This window comes from Sminthopsis crassicaudata, chromosome 2 (genome assembly GCF_048593235.1).
Source record: "Sminthopsis crassicaudata isolate SCR6 chromosome 2, ASM4859323v1, whole genome shotgun sequence".
Classification (NCBI taxonomy): Eukaryota; Metazoa; Chordata; class Mammalia; order Dasyuromorphia; family Dasyuridae; genus Sminthopsis; species Sminthopsis crassicaudata.
In genome coordinates this window covers 29789511-29802405 of record NC_133618.1, presented here as the reverse complement: position 1 = coordinate 29802405, position 12895 = coordinate 29789511, and the positions used below count along the sequence as shown (strand labels likewise).

General features: G+C 39.2%; 1 long non-coding RNA gene across 1 annotated transcript; it reads left to right on the top strand.

Moving 5' to 3' along the window:
• The first annotated feature begins 3452 nt into the window (after positions 1-3452).
• On the top strand, positions 3453-10385 carry LOC141553166 (uncharacterized). The gene is made up of 4 exons (XR_012485293.1): positions 3453-3640; positions 5330-5416; positions 5907-6032; positions 9626-10385. It is a non-coding gene; the product is annotated as an uncharacterized LOC141553166 (long non-coding RNA).
• Positions 10386-12895: the final 2510 nt, after the last annotated feature.

The following is a 12895-nucleotide window of genomic DNA, read 5'->3' as shown; positions in this document are numbered from 1 at the left end:
CTTTGTGGAACTTTTGGTTCTTTCCAAAATTTACATCTTTCAAGAAACCTTTTATTATTCCCTCAGTCTCTCCTCCCCAACCCAGAAACAGTTGTATATTTTGTATATATTCTGCATTTCTTTATCTGTGCATTCTGTATACTTTCATTTTTTCTTCTATTTTTTAAATTATGTATTATTGTTATTATAACTTTTTATTTACAAGATATATGCACAGTAATTTTTCAGCAATGATCCTTGCAAAATCTTCTGTTTCCACTTTTTCCCTCCTTCTCCCTACTCCCTCCCTTAGATGGCAGGCAGTCCCATACATATTAAATATGTTAAAGTATATATTAAATACAATATATGCATACATATTTATACAATTATCCTGCTGCACAAAAGAAACTGGATCTAGAAAGAAGATTTTTAAAAAAATCCGAGAAGGAAAACAAAAATTCAAGCATTTGTTTCATTATTTAACTAGATTTTTAACAACTATACTATGAAACTATCCTTATTTTATAGTTGAGGAAAATAAGGTTCAGAGAAGCTGTGACTTACCCAGAGTACACAGTTACTAAGTATCAGGGACTTGATTCTAGTCCAAGAAGACGTCTTGTCTGTTCCACCGTGCAGACCATAAGAAGATAAGAGATTGCTCGAAATTCTCCCAAATGGGGAACTCATCTTGATGACTTTTCAGTATCTCCCTAGCTAGAAACAGTCATTGCAGGGACTCCTAAGGGATTCAGATTACCCCTATTCTCTGCTCTGTAACCTCAGCATGTGTATTACTTTTTTTTCCCCTGAGGCTGGGGTTAAGTGACTTGCCCAGGGTCACACAGCTAGGAAGTGTTAAGTGTCTGAGACCAGATTTGAACTCGGGTCCTCCTGAATTCAAAGCTGTGCTCTATCCACTGCACCACCTAGCTGCCCCTGAGCATGTGTATTACTAAGAGAGCCTGACCTTCCCTCAAGGATTGGGCTCTCCATTTTCATAATCATTGGCTTATCACTGCTACCCCAGATCCCAAGGGGGTGATTCTATTAGTTCTTATTTAGAGTTTACCCCCAAAGGGGGAAAATTAAATAGATGCTTAATTGATAGGTAGATACCTATATGTACTAGGTACTGTGTTAAACTCTGGTGCTATAAATTCGAGCAAAAAAGAAAATCACTCCTGGCTTCAAGCTACTTATATTCTAACAAGGGAGAGATAATGAGCAAAAAAGGAAATGAAGGGAATGTAGGAATTAAGGGACCTCAGGAACATGATGTTAAGAGTCAAGAGAATCAGAAGCACAACCAGAAAAGGGATGAAAGTAAAAGATTTACAATTTATTCATGTCTATGCAAGTTTTGATCAACACAAGAGAATCATGGTACACATTACAGAATGATCAGAACAGAATTAAGCATCTCATTCCTTCGGATTAATAATCATCCAGGAAGTCAACAATCAAAGCTTATGGGATGGAATCAGTTTATCTCCCTTCCAAGACTGCTTATTAGTCCCATCATATTTCATTTCCATTAGCATAAGCTAAGCTTGGTCTTTTGAATAGTTGATCCTCCCTTGACATCAAGATGCTGCTTCTTCAATTATCCATCCTGGTGTTGGTCAGACTGTCTAATGCAGATATTTCCCCCTATTTTGGCCTATCAAAGGTAGGACTCGAATCCAGGTTTTCCTGATTTCTTTCTGTTTACTCTACCATGCTGTTTCTCAATTAAATAAAAAGAAAAACAAAATCGTAGAATTCCATAGAATTCAAGAGACCTTAAAAACTTTCTAGCTTGATTGCCTCATGTGATAAACAAACAAACAGAGGGTTTAAGCAACTTCTTCATTGTCACATTGGAGGTGAAATGAAGAGACTGGTTTTCTATTCCAAACTCAGTTCCCTCTTCATGATACCATCCTGCCATTACCAGATACCATTCTGCCTCAGTATTTTTAGGAAATTTCACCTAGCTACCTTGTGTATCTAGCTTAGAAGGGAAAAGGATGAAAGGCCCAGAGGCCAGTTAGGAGGCTTCCAGATTGGTCCAGGCCTAATGGGGGTAAGAGATTATGCAATGGCAATTATACAAGGAGAAAGGAAAACATAGTAGAACTTGATGACTGACTCAGTCCAAGAGGAAAAAAAAAAAGGAAGAGATAAACAGGAGGAATTTTAGATGACCTCAAAGTTCTATGCCAAGTGACTGACTCCATTCTAGATGAGTTTGTGATATTGAAATAATGTCCAGGATTAGCTGGAAATGGGGCTTGGACAGGACATCCAGGACATTTGGAGATGTCCATCCAGAAGTCACCCCTGTAGAGAGCACTGTGGAGCAAAGGACTCCTTAATTGTAAAACTAATAAAACTGAGTTCTAATTCCAGATTTGTGATTCATAACTTGTGTGATCTTAGATAAATCGTTCCCTCCTCTGGGCTTCCATTTCCTCATCTGTAAAATGAGGAGGTTGGACAAGATGATCTATCTCTAAGATATCTTCCAGTCATAACTTCTCTGATTCCAGATAATATTCAGAACCAGGACAACTGATACGGTCTCTGAAGGGAACAGTGTAGGGAGAGATGATGATCATGGACAACATTTATAGAGCATTTATAGCCTGTATTTTATCTGGCCTTCCCCAGTCAATGGTCACCCTCTTAATTTCCAATTCTTTGCCACCACAAAAGGAGCTATTATAGATATATTAGCACTTAGGGGTCCTTTTTCTTCTTTCTTTGATCTGTTTGAGGAATGGGCCTAATAATGGTGTTGATGTGTCAAAGTATAAAGTCAGTTTCTGATAGAAAAGTGATGGACTCAAGATGAAAAATGAGGTATATATTTGGACCTGTATAATGTGGAAATTAGTTTTGCTTGTATACACCTATTTGTTCTGAGAATTGTTTAAAATGTAGAGGTGAGAGGAGGGGAAGAAAATAAATGCACGTTGATTGGAAAATAAAATACACTTTTAAAGTGGTAAGAACATATTATGTCATTTTGACAGTAAAAAACCCAAGGAATCCTGGTATAGTATAAAGCCCACCTCATTTGAAGCCAGAGAACCCAAGCTTAACAATTCCCACCTGTGTATTTAGGCAGCTCACTTCTGGATTGGTTTTGGGGTTTTTTTTGGGGGGGTTTCAATCTGTAAAATGAGAGGATTGGGCTATATGGTCTTTAAAATCTGTCTTATCATGGATACATATATTGTATTTAACTTATACTTTAATATATTTAACATGCATTATTCTACCTGCCATCTGGGGGAGGAGGTGGGAGGAAGGAGGGGAAAAGTTGGAACAAAAGATTTTGCAATTGTCAATGTTGAAAAATTACCCATGCATATATCTTGTAAATAAAAAGCTATAATAAAAAAATAAAATAAAATCTGTCTCAGCTCTAAATCTTCGTACGATCCCATGAACAACCCAGTGAGGTAGGCAGAGATATGGACTGGTCCTGGGATGCCATGTGTCCTGAGAACTCCAGCTGAGGAAACTTCCTCCATCAAAACAAGTCAGCACTTCTGCAATTTACAGTCTTAGGAGAGAGGTTGTGATTTCCCGGAGTCACAGAGTCAGATTGGAATTGTGAAAAGGCTTGGATCCAGCTCTTCTATAGACTAGGCAGCAATGCCTCCATGTGAGTATCATTATCATACCCATTTTACAAACAAGGAAATTGAGGATGAGATATTAAGTGACTTTGCCCATGGTCACTATGTTTCAAGCCAGGGAAGAAAGCCAAAGACTGGGGTGTTTTGGGATTATAGCAGCCTGACTATTCTGAAGAGATTTTTCAGGCCTTGGAAAAGAAAAAAAACTTAGAAGGCTCCTAGTCATCTCCTACAATCATCTTGGTCACATGTCAGTGCCACCTTCTGCTGCTGAACGCCAAGGAAGGCTCCTTCAAAGCCTTCAGCCTGTTAGACATACTGTCCTCCCCCCATCACTGCCATCTTGATCCCCCTCTGTTTGTTCTCCTTCTCGGTGACTTCCTGAGCAAACTGGCGTGACTTTGCCCGCCCAGCCTAGCCGAGTGTTCCTTTGAACCAGCCGAGCCCGCTCACTTGAAATCCCTGAGATCCACTCTTTTCCACTCAGGGCATTGGGGGAAGAAGGAAGCAAGGCAGCTGGTTGCAAGGATAGAGCGGCTCGTTCCTGGATGGTATCAAGAAGGACGAGCCATAGTGAGACTTTTTAAAGACCAATAAAATCCTTTGTTCTTTCTTTGTGCATACAGGGAGGAGACTCAGATTGACTTGGCGATCAAAACCTACTCCAGTGACTTGGGCAATGATCATCGACCTGCAGGGAGGAATTCTGAATTATAAAGTTTCTGAGTCTGGGGGCTTTTGTCATGTAGACCTCTCATTACTTCATGCTTTGACCATTGATAACTCCCTCCCACTGGGCTCCCATCAAGCCCATCTTCCACTCAACCATCAAAGTAATCTTCCTGAAATATAATTCTGACTTTGCCTCTTCCCTACTAAATCATCTTCAGTGGCTACTCATTACCTCTCAGATCCTATAGAATAGCAGGGAAGTAAGGTATAAGTAGAATAAATGGGTAGAAAGAGCCCAGGTTATAAAGGGTCTTAAAGAATGAGCACAGAATTTAAAGTAAGAGGTCATGGGTTCAAATCTAGCCCTGCTCCCTGTGTGACTTTGGACAAGTCAGTGTTTTGGATGGGATCCTGGGGGGTCTTGAAACTGTTGAGGAGAAAGGGTCTTATTGGTGAGAGAATTCCTGGAAAAGTCTCTGAAAGCAGTGGCTACTCGTTCAGTCTGCCAACAAGCATTTATTAAGTGCCAACTGTGTGCCAGACATCACATGGAACATCAGGGAGACAAAGGAAGCCAAACCTACCTCTGCCCTTAAGAAGTTCATATTTAATGGAGAAAACAACAAGTAAACAACGAAGAACATATGAGAGATGTTGAATATAAAAGGTAATCACAGAAAGAGAAATATAGGGTGGAGGGGAATGGGAATAGACCTCTTGAACAAGCTGAGATTCTAGCTGAGTCTTAAAAGGAGCCAGAGAAGTCAGAAGGCAGAGCTGGGGAAGGAGAGCATTCCAAAAATAGGAGTTGGGACGGCATTAGGTGGCAGATAGAACACTGGACTTACAAACAGGAAGCCTCATCTTCCGAGTTCAAATCTGGCCTCAGACACTTAATGCTTCCTGACTGTTTGACCTTGGGCAAGTCACTTAGCTCCAATTGCTCAGCAATAAATAAATAAATGAACACAAAATAAATAAATGTTTATTGAGATAGATAGAACCTCGAAGATTTTCTAGTCTAACTCTCCTGTTTTTCATAGGAGGAAATAGAGATCCTGAGAAGTTAAATGAGGAGCCACACTCTGGGACCACAAGTAGTAAGCAACAGAGCCAGGATTTCAATTGAGGTAAACTGACTCCAAATTCAATGCCCTTTTGATTGTTCTGTCCTTCCCATTAGTCACGGGGTTGGAAAACAGATGGCTATTTAAATCACTAGCCAGGGAGTCTCAATTTATGAAAGTTTTCCTCCCAAAGTACATTCTTGGGTTTTGATGTCATGCTATTTATGCCCCACCACATATTTCAGAGCTGATTAGTCAGGGATAGGAGTCAGTCGCGCCAGATTATAATTGAAAGTTAAGTCTTTCCAACTGGAGACCACTGAACAGTCAACAGAGTCTAGACCCAGTTCTGGGCGGTATGGATTAGGAAAGACAAGAAGTAGAAGTGGGGGATGCTAGTAAATGATTAACAATCAGCTTTTGGAGGTAGAATACAGGGAAAAGATAATCTCAACCCACTTCTGTTTAATGCACATTTTTAACACTTTCTTAAATCCATACAACAGACAAAACAATCAATCAAGCTCTGATTCATACTGTTTTCCTATTTCAGAGGTGTAAATACACACACCAAACATTTTTCAACAAGCTCTTCCGTACCTGTTGAAACTAGCTCTACTACACTCCTGAACAGAGGCCAGAGGAAAAATCACTTCGGGGAAATACCGCAGAATTTGAGGTATTGCGCCTTAGTGATAAGAGTCTAGTCTCGGGATAAGTGAGTACCTATCTCACCTCTCACACACTGTACTAGGAGGAAAGTAAAAATGTATTCCTTTTTTTCCCCTCACTGCCCTTTCCACACTCTCCATTTGCCACTGACTCACCACTTCTCCAAGGATCAAGACATCATCTATTATCTCTCAACACTGATTCAATTCAATTCAAAGCATAAGCACCCACTATGTGCCAAACAGCTAGATAGCTCAGGCTGGAATCAGGAAAACTCATCTTTCTGAGTTCAAATCCAGCCTCAGACAGATTAGTTGTGTGACCCTGGACAAGTCACTTAACTCTGTCTCAGTTTTCTTAATAGTAAAATGATCTGGAGAAAGAAATGGCAAAAAAAAAAAAAACAAACAAACAAAACAAAACAAACAAACAAAAAAAAACCTCTTAGTATCTTTGCCAAAAAAACAAAAACAAAAACAAAAAAACAAAACCAATAGGACTCACTAAATGTCTGACACAATTGAAAATAGATAGGGAAAAATGTTCTAGGTACTGTGTGACATTTTAATTCTCTGATTACTAGTGCCATCTCTGTTGGAAAGGATTTTGTATATTCTTCAGGTACATATTGAGTACATGTTGTCTCTCATTAGCAGAATATAAGTTCCTTGAAAATAGTGACTATTTCATAACTTGCTTGTGTTGTCTCTCCTTAGCAGAACCCTAAAAGTTCCTTGAAAATAGGGATTACTTCATACTTGCTACAAACAACTTCTGAAACTTTCTCATCTAAATCTTTCATCCTTCAACCTCTCCTGTCGCCTTATTCCTCATGAACCTGTTGTTACCTGAACCTCTAGTCCCTCTATCTCTCTTTATTCTCCCAATCCACTATCCCCATTCTTGGGTTCACCTTCTTCCTTCTTCCCTTTATAGTCTTAGCCCTATAATGAATCAGTTTAATCACTTTCTACATCCTTGAATCCGTTGTTCTTTCTGCTATTGGTGCTCTTCCAAACTTCAGCCCTGAGTAACTCCTACCATCTGTCTTCTGCATTTCCATGCTCAGATTACTAAAAAGTGCTAGAGGAAATCTTGTCCCCATGCTGACTAATTACACTAAAAAGTAATATTATTTAACCTTAAATGGCTTGTTATTGTTAAACATGTCTTTCGTTTATCTCTGATTATCTGGCATTCTTCTCAGCACCTGTTAAAATCTTCTCCCACATCAAGTCCCTAAATTTATCTCTTTTAGGAAATGACTTTTTCTCCTACTTTACTACCAAAAATAAGACTACCTTTCGTTTCCTTTACTCCATGTTTTTATATCTTTATTCTTTCTCTTCTTTATTCCAATCTTAGAGAATGAGGTAGACTTCTTACTCAGATTAACTGGCTCCTTTTTGTTATCCTTTACCATCTCTTTCCAGATCTCCCTTAATCAGTCATTTTTGTTTTTTATTTCGATCTTTCCATATCTACTGGATACTTTCTTATTACCTACAAATAGGTTCTGATCTTTCTTATACATTAAAAAACCCTTGGGAGCAGCTAGGTGGGGCAGTGGATAGAGCACCAGCCCTGAATTCAGGAGGACCCGAGTTCAAATCTAGTCTCAGACACTTCACACTTCCTAGCTGTGTGACCCTGGGCAAGTCACTTAACCCCAGCCTCAGGAAAAAAAAAACCCTCTACTGATCTATAATCTTACTATGCTTCTTTTCCCTTTCATTCCCAAATTAGAAAAAGCCAGCCTTCCTTAGTATCCACTCACTCCACAACCCCTTACAATCTGGCTTCATCCATTGCTACCACTGAGACTATTATTTCAAAGGTATCCATGATAATTCAGTCCACCAGATCTCATAGGTTTTTTTTTTCTTAGTCTTCATCCTCCTGTAGGGGAGTTGTTCTTTACCTATCCCAGAGGATAGAAAACCCAGCTTGGATTTCCATAAAGAAAAGGTCAGATCAGAGGTATCGCATTATGTAGTGTGAATAAGTTTTTTTAAAATTTTAATTAGAATATGAGCCTGATCAGCGGCTGGGCAAAATACTTCCCACATAGCTGTCTGGCCCTTAAAAATAGTTTGAGAGGTCTGGTGAAGTGGGTTGGTGAGCAGAGTTATTTAACCATCCCATTCACTCCACTACCACCACCATCGCTGGTGACTCATTTCCTAGATGGTTTTCCTTCTCTGTTCTGGAAAATAATATCAAAGGATCTATGCTTCTTTTGGTATTTTTTAACTTCAACCCCCAGCCAGACATAAAGTTCTAGCAAAACACCGTAGAGTTAGGTAGATTGTTCTCTTTTCTCTAAGGGTTCTTCCCCCTCAACTGGCTTCTTCCAACTGTATTCCCATTAGGGATATCAAGAATGGTAAGTGCCAGTAGTTAACATTGTTGATAAAGAAATAAATAAATATTTTAAACCAAAAAAGGTAAACAGACTTTTCCCCATGCCCAGAGGAAGAAGCTTCAAGTTCCCATGAAGTATCTGCCCTAAGAGCAGAAAGGAGATAAAGAATGACCACCTTAGGGCCTGTAGTGGAGAAAAAGGGTGGAAGTTAAGCAATATGGCAGCTGTCTTGACATTCTTCACAACCAGTCGGTCCAAATAGCTTCATCTTGGAGTCCTGACTCCATTCCTTGTGGTAGGTGCTTATGTCAGGGCTTCCACTGTCTCACCTCCAATCACTGCTTCAGTTCTATTCGTCATCCTGGTGCCCCATCAAGAGGCACTTTTCCCTTCCAATCTCTCCCCCTGGACCTACCAAGCTGGCTTTTAAAGATTTCCCAAGCCCCTGGTCTCCCATTCTTTATTTTTTGACATTGTTTCTTTTCTAATTCACTAAAGGAACTTGACCATATCTCTTACAGGCATTAGTTGGTTTAACAACTCATTATCAACCTGTGATTAGACCAAATCCTTCATATCCTTTCTATAGTTAAATAATTATGGTTCATAGAAAATCGAAGGGGGAAGACATGAATCTTAGGCTTTACGGAAGGAGCACCAGACTGGATGGAAAGTCAGGACTGGGTCAGGAAAAGAGCTCAGAAGGAACTAGGTGTGAGCTGAGAAAGTCACTGTTTATTCCTGGTGTTATTTGGGGGCAAGTCTAACCCAACAGAGTTTAGAGGAGCAGAGACCTCAGAATGAGCAGTGCCATGCTGTCTCACCACTGAAAAATGAGATAAACAGAGCATAGCTATGAAGTCAGGTGGGAGAGCTAAAAGTACCTGGTTTGCAACCCAAGGGATCATAGTATCTTACATCTAAGAACCGGAAGGGAGCTCAAAGGTCATCAATTCCAGCACTCTCATTTTGCAGATGAGGGAACCGAGACCAGGGAGTTGAACGGTCTTGCTAAGATCACACAGATACTAAATGGTTTCAAATGACATAGGGAAGCCATGTCCTCTTATTCTCGTGCTCTCTTCACTGATCCAAGGGTCTTAACCCTAATCTCACCAATCCCAGAATCCCTTCTTTAATGACCAGCAAATATTCTCATTGAATCAGGTGCAGCTGTCACTAACCTTCACTTGGTGGGGGCCTCTAAAGGCCATTTCCTGATCGTATATATTTAGTTTTGTTTTTAGGTCTAAAATGGCCAAGGCTGTGCAGGGATCTTAATGAAAGATGGCAAGATGTCCCTGAAGACCCAGGAGGAGAAAAAAGACCATGGCGGAAGAAAGCATGAAGAAATGTGATACCCATTAGAAATACCTCCAAAAAGGCAGCATGAAAGTTGGCAGGGACACTTCTGTGGCCTTCCAGGAATAGTTTTCAGGGTTTGTACCATTTTCTCATGTTCTGGGGTTCTGGCAGTACATAGCTCCCAAACCATCTAAGGGCAATGAGTCTGGCTTATTGGGTAAGACTGAAGCTCACAGAAGCCAAGCCACCCCAAGACTGACTACAGGTTGAGACAAGGAAAGTGGGGAGCTTCAGCTAAAGAGTACAGCTGTACTTATGATGGGCCACAGCGGGGAGGGAACTCAGACAGCAGAGTAGCTCCTCGATGGAACTCTAGATTTGATGCAAAACAGTCATTGACTTAGAGACATAACCCCCTCATTTTAAGAAGAAATGGAAAATTGAGGGATCTAAGATCTCATAGCTAGTGAGGAATGAATGCATCTATGAGTGAATAAATGCACATTGAACCAGTAACTGAATAACGACTATCTTAGTGCACTTTCCAGTGCCTTAATCGCCCACAGACTCCATCCCATGCCATCCAGGCGTTTCACTGTTAGAACAGAAATCTCCTGTGGTGTATAAATCTTAGATTAACCTATAAAATTTGGGGAAAGGAGATGGTAATCATAAAAGTTCTTTTTTTTTTTTTTTTTTTTTACAAAAACTCACACTGCCTAAAATTTTCTAAACAGGTATATTAAGGGAGTCTTACCCCACCCCCCACCCCAAAAAAAGTTGTTTTAGGAGCTTCTCGTGAGTAGTCATTCTTCTTCAGTGTGTTTAAAATTCAAAGTTATAATTTGTGTTCAGCTTGTAGGAATATGTCTTCTGTATTTCTGAGTAAGGCAATGACAGGTCCATGTGACTAGCAGCTGACATTCAAGGTCTACAGAGCACTTAACTGACATCATTTGAGGCATACAACAACTTTAGGAAACAGGTGCTCCAGATTTTTAGAGTGAACAAGCTGAGATTCAGAAAGGTTAGTGGTTTACTTATGGTCACACAGCTAGTTAAGTATATGTAGAGAGATTTAGGTATTTTCTGACTTCAAACAGCATTTCTTTTTTTTTTCACTTAATAGTATTTTATTTTTCTAATCATATGTAAACATAGTTTTTAACTTCATTTTTGTAAGATTTAGAGTGCCAAATTTTTCTTTTTTTCTCCCTGCTCTCCAGCAAACAATCTGATATGGGTTATATAGAGCAGCAGTTCTTTATTCATCTAGGTATCCTCATTTAGATGGTTTTGTTCCCTGATCCTTTGTTCTTCCTTTCAGTCCATCAGCTCCATGGAAAGCAAGTGAATCTGGGTAGTTTATGTAACTAGCCTGTAAATATTATTAAAAGCCAGTGAATAACTATGTAAATTCCTAAGGCTCTGAGGATTGGTTCAAGCACAAGGAAGAGAGAGAGAGAGAGAGAGAGAGAGAGAGAGAGAGAGAGAGAGAGAGAGAGAGAGAGAGAGAGAGAGAGAGAGAGAGAGGAGAGGAGAGAGAGGGCCCTCAGAGCTTGGTCAGGCATTGAAGATGCCAAGATCATCCATCCACCACAGCCTGGGACATTGTCAGGTTGTCCTGACTTTTGTTCTGCCAATGACCTTCAGTGATTCTGGAAGAGAGAATGAGACTGATGATTTTGTGCAATTCTGCCTACTAAAATTCAATTCACACACAAATTAAGACAGCACCTGTGATGTCACTGGAACTCCTCAAAAACAAAGGACAAACTAAATATATGATCATAACATATAAATATATGTCCATAAGTATATGTTCATGTGTGTATACATACATCTAAACTTATTAAAGGCAGGAACTAAAAATTTTGCTTAATTTGCATTTCAATCCTCACTGCTTAGCACAGTTCTTGACACATTTCAAGTGCTTAATAAATGCTTCATCATCATCATCATCAATTATATCCTCTGTTCCTATGGTTTATGGTGCAAGAGATGATTTTCCTGCCCACCTGTTGGTTCTATCCTGCTGGGGAATCAGTGCTTCCTCTTGCCCTGGAACTGCACCTGGGACAGGGACAGCATTCTTACCTCCCTGGGCCAAATAATATGACAGGAATGAAGTTAAATGTTGGCCTGTTTAATAAAACCCATGTCATTCAAACAAGAAGCATTCCCCATAAGATCAGTTGCCCACTATCACCATTAGTATTCAATATTATATCAACTAACTTTGGCAATAAGAGAAGAAAAAGAGATTAAAGGAATTAGAACAGGTAATGAGGAAACCGAATTATCACTCTTTGCAGATGATTGTGTACTTAGAGAATCAACTAAAAAACTACTAGAAACAATTCAAAACTTTAGCAAAGTTGCAGAATACAAAATAAATCCACAAAAATCATCAGCATTTTTACATATTACCCACAAAGTCCAGCAGTAAGAGACACAAAGAGAAATTCCACTTAAAATAATGTAGAGAATATAAAATATCTGGGAGTCTACTATACAAAGGCAAACCCAGGAACTGTACAAACACAACTACAAAACATTTCCCATACATATAAAGTCAGATCTAATCAATTGGAAAAAAATATCAAGTGCTCATGGATAGGTTGAGTGAATATAATAAAAAATGACAATACTACTTAAATTAATCTACTTCACTGCCATATCAATCAGACTCCCAAGATCTAGAAAAAATAATAACAAAGTTCATTTGAAAGAACAAAAAGTCAAAAATCTCAAGGAAATTAATGAAAAAATGCAAATGAAGGTGGTTTAGCTGTAGCAGACTAAAACTATATTATAAAGCAGGGATCATCATCATTGGTACTGGCTAAGAAATAGAGTAGTCGGTCAGTGGATTTGATTAGGTTCACAAGACAAAATAGTCAATGACTATAGTAATCTAGTATTTGACAAACCCAAAGACCCCACCTTTTGGGATAAGAACTCACTATTTGACAAAAACTGCTGGGAAAATTGGAAACTAGTATGGCAGAAACTAGGCATTGACCCACACCTAATATCATATACCAAGATAAGGTCAAAATGGGTTCATGATTTAGACATAAAGAGTGATATTATAAGCAAATTAGAAGAACAAAGCATAGTTTACCTCTCAGGTCTATGGAGAAGGATGGGATTCATGGCCAAAGAAGAACTGGAGTTCTTTATTGAACACAAAATAG